We start from the raw sequence: 8,891 nt of genomic DNA on the forward strand, positions 1-8,891 counted from the left end.
TGAGCCTGGAGAAACAGGGAAGTGTATGGAGTTGTTCAAAGCTGGAAATGAACATGTATTGGTGGTGGACACTAGTCTCTCCACTGGCCCTGCCATAATGCCAACTAGTGAAGCCGAAATGTTAATATACTCTACTCTCGACTAAATTACAAAAACAGTCCCTGTGCTTTTTGATTATTACTGCATGTAGTCCCAAATTGTAACTTTTCTCAGTTTGGTCCTTATTGAAAGTGTTCCATGAAGAATAAGGCAAAATCTATAAAATAGGACTGAAATGAACAAGGTTTCAGTTTTGGACCAAACACGGTAAACATAAGAAATAATAAGGACCCGTTTTTTTATTTAGTCTATTCTTTTACATACACGAATTGTGTTTATGTTTACAGTACAAAAGGCAGATTGATAGTCCTGTGCCTTGAACACAAACAAAACTCACATAGTGGATCAATGACATTTTATTCAAAAAGAAGTTCACCTTTTTGTGACTATAGAGGAGGTGAGAAACTTTCAAGCAGTAGTCTTTGCAGTAGCCCTGATGATATTGATAATAATAGTTGTGATGGAAATGGAATCAAATTAGAAGAAACCGAAGCATGGAATTTAAGATTAGCTTATGCAACAAATATGCGTGGTATTGTTCTTGCTTTATGTCCTTATCTTGATTGTTATTTCTTAGCCTCTGCTGGTAGCTCTGTAAGTGTCTTCTTCTTCTTCTTCTTACTAAATTACAAGAAATGGTAATTTGTTTGTTTGTTGTTGTTTAGTTTTGTGTATGCAGCTTTCAGAATGATAGCAGTTTAAGGGTGAAAAGGTTCAGCAAGCAGAAAAACATCAGTGCAAAGATATCTAGAGAAGCGGAAATATAGGTAATATTTTGAATTCTCTACATGGGTAAATCCATCATATTTTTGTCACCATTACAGGGCATTAAAGACAATAAAACTTATTTTGTCATCATTAGAGGGCATTTAAGACTCATGATTTATATTCATGCATTTGTAAATGTTTTTTTTTACTTTTTTTTTTCTTGTAAATTGCCCATTTTACCCCTTGAGTTATACAATTAACCATTTAAGTTACTGATGTGGATGGTGAAAATGAAGGATCAGAAGATCATCAGACTTCTCTAGAACTCAACTTCTTGTCTGATGTCTATTATATGGTTCACAGTTTATTGGTTGGAATCGAGATGTCTACTCAAATTTAAACAATAAGTTCTTTTTTTTTTTTGTAATTTATTTTTACTAATAACAATAGATAATTACTTTGCTCTTCATGGGATTTTCAGATATTGTGTTACTTGGCTTCACTATTTCCAGAAAACATAAACTTGTTTTGGCAAGACGAGGTACCAAGTTATGTAGTCAATAATCCAAAGGTATATATTTATATTATATAATTTTTATTTATTTTTTATGCTTATTTTATGTTTAGTCTTCTTGCTCAATGATATTTGTTTCGAATCTCCTTTAGAAAACTGGAAGGAGCATGCAAGAGGAAGTGGATACATCTAGCTATGATGTTGTTAAAGGTATTATAAGATTTAGTATTAATTGTTCAAAACTTGTTAATATATTAGTTAAAGTTGTAATCATTAAGTCTTTGAATTTCAAGAAAATGCATTTGAAGAGGACAAAGGAGAAACAAACACATATTATCTGGCTAGAGGGTTTGAAGGTCACAAATATTCAAAAGCTACTAAAAAAAGAAGGAAAAACTTTAAAATTTATGGGGGGAGATCATATGAGATGGGAGGTGATGTGTCGTTCATGCTGACTTTTAATCTGACAAACACATATTAATTACGTTTTACTTGTTTTGACTTTTAATCTTGTTTTATGGTGTTTTAGAGATCCACATTTGACCACCGATGGCAACTTGATTCTAATTTTCAAAGTGACCAGGTAAAATTCCAACATTTAAAAAAACGTGCGTTGTTGTAGAGTATTAAACATATTGATGCACATCAGTTTGATTCGAATGGAAGCAGTGGTATCTCATATGGTTTAAATTTGGCAAACTATTTAACTGTTGATACATTTATTAGATAATTTATTTAGCAATCATACTCACTTACAGAGGCGTCTCAAATGAGTAATATTTCCAATCCATATAAGATCATGAAATTACTAGTGCTTGATCGTGATCGTGGAAGGAAAGCCAAAGCACTTAAGGTATTATTAACTAATTCATTGCTTTTAATTACACTCTAAATTCCTTTGCATTTTTTGTTCATAGATTACAAACACCAATTTCTTTCAAACAACAGAAGATCTAGAGTTTAATTGGGTGATTGAATGTGATTTTGGTTCTTGAAACGAGACTCAAGATATCATATTTTGGCATGGCTAGAAGCTTTGGAGGAAACGAGACTCAAGCAAAAGTAAACACACAGAGAGTTATTGGCACATAGTAAGCTAGATGATACAATTGTATATAAATGAGTTCATTTTTTTTTATAACATTTACTCACTTTTGGAATAATTATTTGTATTTGACATATTAGTGAAATGAATTATCTTTGTTATTTATGGTATTTTATTTTGTATTATGAGATTTTTAATGTATTATTTAATTTGAAAATTAGTAAATCTATAAATAATTTTTTTTAAACATTTAAAATTATGATACGCAAAAATGTGCGTCATCTTCATTTATGACATGGCCTTTCTTGACAGGGGCTTTCTTGATACGCATTGGATGTCATTCACAAGCGTGTCGTAAGGTTACAACACGCGAATGCGTGTCGTCTTCCTTTATGATAGGGCTTTCCTTGATACAGATTGCGTGTTGTAAACACGCGTCGTAATTGTGCGTCGTCTATAGACGACGCGCAAAAGCGTGTCGTCTCTGTTTATGATAGGACCTTCCTTGACGCACATTTGTGCGTCGTCTGAGCCTTTTACGACGCGCAATGAGCGTCGTAAAAGGCTGTTTTTCTAGTAGTGATAATCAACAAGTGTATGGCCGTACACCCTCATGTGGCCGTACACCCCTTTGTTTGATGCATATTAGCCTCTAATTCGGGTATACACTTGCAATAGCTTGATATAAGCTAAGAACCCTTGGATTTTTGCATGAAAAAAACGCCATTTCATATGATTTTCAAGTGTGTACGGCCGCACACACCATGTGTAGGGCCGCACACACAAGTGTAGCTGCACACACCCTTTTGAGGGTCCAAAATAGCAACAAACTCCATCTCCGGCTAGGCAATGGTCAAAATACCTTCCCTAAAACATTCCTAAGGCTTGGAAACACTCTTTGGCACACTTCATAGTGAGTGTGTGGCCGCACACACACCCTAGCCGCACACACATAAACTCCATGGTTTTGTGGCCTTACACTCCAATATAGAGCCATACATCCCTTATGTGCAACCATATGTGTTGGTAACACTTAATTCTAAGTGTTTTTATGTCCCTAAGGCATGTACCTATCACCATTAATGGTTATATGCATTAAATGTATTCATATTTGTATTCATATATGTTAAATATGATTCGTTTGTGCTCAAGACTCCAATTAACACCCAACAATCCTATATCAACCCTTCATTTGAGTTACTCACTACAGGTGAGTTCATACCCCTTAATCAACCTTTTAAATGATTTTAAATGCTTTTATGGGTGGAATACAAGTTGAAACAATATATTTATTATATCAATCACATGTGATTAATAACTATCAAACAATGGATTTTGCTATACTTTTAGTTGCTTTATCAAACAAACTACTTTAAAATGTTTATCAAACTCTTTTACACATTAAACTCTTTATCAAACTTGTTCTTAAATAACAAACCTTTTCTTTAGCTTTCTTTGAACTTATAATTTGTTAAAACCATGTCTAATACATATACAGTTATATAAGTAAAGTTTAAAGGACTTAGGACTGATAACACACTTTGTTTCATGTTCCTTCTTTGGTTGTGGACTTAGAGTATCCTGTTGTTTGTCCGAGTGTAATTTAATCATTAGTTATGTATTATGTATATACGTATGAGACATAAAAGCTTTTATTTCAGTTCAATACATTCAGCTATACCACAATTCTACTAATAAACTATAATAGGTATAGTTTAGAAAGATACTACTCATTACTTCTAGTACGATGAAAGATAAAAAGAGTCAGTTCATTCATGAGTCAATACTTACTATGAGGAGAAACAAACATAACTTACTATAATCAAGAACAAACAAGAACATATACATATACAAGTAAACAGAATTAACATACACCAACATAACAATTAGAATTTGAAATTTACTTCTACATGACGCAGATTTCACCGTTGCCATGTTGGTAACCAGAGTCTCCTGGAGGGAGAGCGGGCATTGTGTGTATAAATCTATACGGGACAGACTATCCCGCACCCCGACTGTTAGCTACAGTCCCCGGCCGACGAAGCCCAGGGGTGACAAATGTCTCCTTTTATTTCGACGTCTTTCATCGTCGTGTTCTACAGCCGTCAATCAGTATGGTTACAAATCTCACCTTACCTTATAATTATTTGGCTTTAAGGTAAGTAGTACTACGGTAGTTTCCACATACAAAGCTACAATTCTATAATATTTTCGCTACTACAACTACCTTGAAACGTTTGCTCATTATAAGATAATATACAAAATACTTCTTGATAAGATAGTCAGATTTGGGAAAATACATACTTTTATAGACAAACAAACCGAACATTGAGTCTTGATAGAAGACTACAGTTTAGTAGAAAATATGAGATTTTTCTAGGAAGATACGAACATTATACAAACAGTTAACGAACATTTTACTACGAGTAAAAACTTACAAACTTTACTACAAACTTTTTATGTGAATATTTTTCATACAAATAATGACACTAAAACACTTATGAACTCTCCAGCAAGTTTATGTTGATACTCTCTTTCAAAATAACTTGTATTCTCAGGAAACCAGTAAGAAAGGTACACCCATGCCGCTTTTGAAGGAAGGGGTGGATCCGAGACTCATCTTGATTTTAATTGTACATTTTTGGTGTCATTTAAACTTACAAAAGAACATACGTATATTTAACTATTTTATTAATTCAATGGATGTTATTGCTTGTTTACTATTATGCATTGTTATGATACTGTACATAACGTCCTCCACTCGAGAACGTTTCCGCCGTTCTGGTTTGGTGTGACAAGAGTTGCCTCGACTCTACCAAGTCCCTTACTACTATTACTACTGCTCCTAGCACTAAGCTCATCCTAGGATTTCCATAGACTATCCTCCACTCACTCTGTCCTCGGCTACTGAAGGCATCGTCACAATGCTAGTTAACCACTACCTGAATACTATCACATGTGACGAGGCTCAGATAATCCTTCGAGTAAAGCACTTGTCCCTACAACGGTTGGACTCAGACAAGAGCTGCACAATAGGGCCAAATCCAACACTTTGAGATATTTCAACCCTGGTCACATGTGACTTAATGCATTCACCTAATGGCTACCTCCCATCACTCAGAGTCCCACAAAGCACAAAGAAAGTAGCATTCAGAAAAAAGGGAAATCTAACCAGAACATAATCAAACAATTGTATCCACACAACAAGAATATGCACTAGCATGCGATATAAGCTCATGTAATCAGGCATAACCTAAACAGGTTATCCTACCACTGTCTAACCAATACTACCATATAGCTCAATAAGCACATATAACAGGCACATAAGGCATCCTCCCAAATCATTAGCTCTAAATCTAGCATGCTGGTCACATAATCATAACATAACATAAACTTGTACGGGTAATTTGGGAGAACTTACTTGAGCTCGGCTGATTGCGTGCACCACACCCTTTTCTGTTTACAAATTTCTTACTTCCTTTTTGAAATCCTTTTTCCTTTTCAAAGTTCTTTTTATAAAAAACAATTTTCTTTTAAAAAAACAATATTCCTTACCCAGCCCTCAGTTTGAGTTCAGTTACACCCGAGAGTGTGTCCGAATCCCTCAAACCAAGGCTCTAATACCAAGTTGTAACATCCCAAAAATCAAGACCAAAAATTTCTTTTAAAAACATTACTATTCCATAGCATTAAGTCATTCAAACCTACAAAAGGGGCTATATGACAAATTAGAGTATCTTTTCCAAAACACTTATTCATTTTATCAGAGTAAACATCCCAGGCTAAACTTCTTAGTGTGTGCCATGCGTTCATCCCGAGCTCTTCATTCCGCTATCGAAAATACCTGAAACCAAAACTAGAAACCGTAAGCACGAAGCTTAGTGAGTTCCCCAACCTACCACATACCATACATATCTACTGATCCAAACATTCTATATACAACTATGAGCACATAATCACGTACTGGGCCCCCACCTGCTGCATTGGGCCTCGCCCGCCATAGGACCCTGTTCGTCATCAGGCCCCGCCTGGCATCGAGCCCCGCTCGGTATACATATATGTTTCCCTTAGGCCCCGCCTGTCTCTGGGCCTCGCCCGCCATACACATACATACCATCAAATATCATACTGAAACATACATGAACCTTCCCTAACCATACCCTGCTCTTAGGCCTCGCCTAACTTGGGCCCCGCCCTTGGTCTACTACTAAAGTAGTGGAGCCCCGTCCGCACTCCTACTAGTAGTGAGATACGGTCCCTCACCCACACTCACATCCTTCCTATCACAGGCATCGCCCTTGCTATGCTAATATCGAGATATGGAACCCCATCCATAATCAGCTACTGATGAGATACAGGACCTCGCCCACACTCATCTCCTTACCAAGCACATACAAGTATCACAAAAACAACAAGTATAACCTAACGCACTACATAAGAATCTTCCTTAGGAAAACCCTGTTGTCGGACCCCCGGCCCAGAAGCATACTATTATCTAACGTACTTCGGGATTACCCCAACATCGGACCCTCCATTCAAATCCTATCATACCGACACATGCAAAAGTTACAAAGACCTCTAGCATCCTAACATTCCCCCGGGCCTCACCCCACATTAGGTCGTAACCCAGAACATATATCAATAAGTGCCTAGGGCTAACCCATGGGTCTTCCTTCTATACTAAGCATAAACATGAGCATGAACATAATGGGCTGGTATTGTGGCCATAGACCCATACACATAGTGATGAGACTCACCTGCATTGCTGAACTCTAGTGATAACCCTCTGGCTGCTATCCGACAACTCCTTGAAATGCTGCTCCTCTAGCTCCCCGAGCTAATAATACCAATAACAACACTTAGCCTAACTATCCTCAAGAAGCCAACTAAGTCAACTCTGGTCAAGGTCCTTCTCTAGGTCAAAGTCAACGGTCAGAGTCAACTTCCAATTGAATCAACTTGCCGAGTTGTTTTACTAACTTGTCGAGTCCATGCTCCTCAAATCCTAAAACAAACTCGACTCTACTCGTCGAGTCTAGCAACAACTCGATAGGTTCTCCTTTAACTAAAATTCGGGACCATCTTCAACCGACTCGCCGAGTTGTAGAACAATTCGTTCAGTCCATCTTCATAAGCTAAGGAGATTGCCTTGGACTCGCCGAGTTCCTCCTTGAACTCGTCGAGTACCAAGATCTTCATGCCCATTATGGACATAGAATGGATGAGCCATTCTCTAACCCCACTCACTGATCCGACTCATAAACAGAAGGGATTAGGTTTGCGGCCCGACTCTTCGAGTCCATGAACTGACTCTCTGAGTCCATATTGTGACATCTCTATTTTGTCGATTACAGTCCATCCCAACACCTCCAACTCATAGATCTGGACTCCTTATGCCAGAATTGCACATAAAGTTGCTAACTTTACATGCATGCAAGGTGTTATGGGGCTAAAACACTTAATCCAAGCTTCAAAGAAAACCCAGGTCATGAAATGGGATCTTAGCTGGATAAAGCCAGCAACTCTGAGCTCCTAAAGCTCAAGAGTGTCCAGATCTGTTGTCCAAATCCATCCTCAAGGGTTTAGTACTCGGATTAACCTTCGGAATGATCCAAATGTGACCAAAAACAAACTAGAAAGGGGATCTATCAATTGAAAGCTCAAGGTCCAGACTTTTTACCTTATAACAGTTTCCAAAACGATAGGAAGGCTGGATCTACACTTCCTTCCTTGCTCCTTTCTTCCAAGCCTTCAAAATCCACTCCAATGGACCTTAATCTTCACCAAAAGCTACAAAAATGAAGTTAGGTGGCTAGGGTTTTGGGGTTCTGGATGAGAGAGGCTGTAACTAACCCTAGGGAAGAGAATAAGATACTTAAATAGGGTACCAAGTCCCGGAATCAGGGTTTTCCTAACCCAGACCTGACTCGCCGAGTCGGTCACTTAATCTGCGACACGGAGTCCGCTTCGACTCGTCGAGTCATTCCTTGGACTCGACGAGTTGACCCCCTTTTGACTTAGGGTTTTCTTTACCTTTCTTGGCCTTACTAATTCTGGGTGTTACAAATCATTACATTCATTTTCATGTTTTAATTATTAGATACATCATTTTTATGTTTTAATCCTTAGTTATAGTTGAATATACACCAATGATTTGGACAATTGCAGGTGCAATTAGTAGAAAAACCACTCTTTTTGGACAATGTATAGTGGGTATGAGAAAAACTTATCTCCAGTCAGAGTGCCATCAAAATTGGTGTACAAATTAAGAAACCTTCATGTGGCAAACAAAATTCCAGTTATCTCATCACATGTAAATTTTGTAGATTTGGATGTTATCTAATTTAGAGGATGTTCAAAGCAGGTAATATTCTAAATTGTAAACTTAATCTCCATGCTTTACCAACTTACATAACTGATATATAAACACAAGTTGGATTATTTTTCTTTTATCATTTGTTTTTTGAAAATTTAATTTTTGTGCTCTTTGAAATTCATACATTTTGTTTCTTTTACAAATTTAAT

At 37.0% G+C, this 8,891-nt stretch overlaps 1 long non-coding RNA gene across 1 annotated transcript; it reads left to right on the forward strand.

The window, feature by feature from the left end:
• The first annotated feature begins 1,279 nt into the window (after positions 1-1,279).
• Positions 1,280-2,474, forward strand: LOC145003292 (uncharacterized). Its single transcript, XR_013661916.1, has 6 exons — positions 1,280-1,378; positions 1,474-1,531; positions 1,615-1,755; positions 1,851-1,904; positions 2,080-2,174; positions 2,239-2,474. It is a non-coding gene; the product is annotated as an uncharacterized LOC145003292 (long non-coding RNA).
• Positions 2,475-8,891: the final 6,417 nt, after the last annotated feature.

Source organism: Lactuca saligna, chromosome 6 (genome assembly GCF_052625555.1).
Source record: "Lactuca saligna cultivar CGN05327 chromosome 6, ASM5262555v1, whole genome shotgun sequence".
In the NCBI taxonomy this organism is placed as follows: Eukaryota; Viridiplantae; Streptophyta; class Magnoliopsida; order Asterales; family Asteraceae; genus Lactuca; species Lactuca saligna.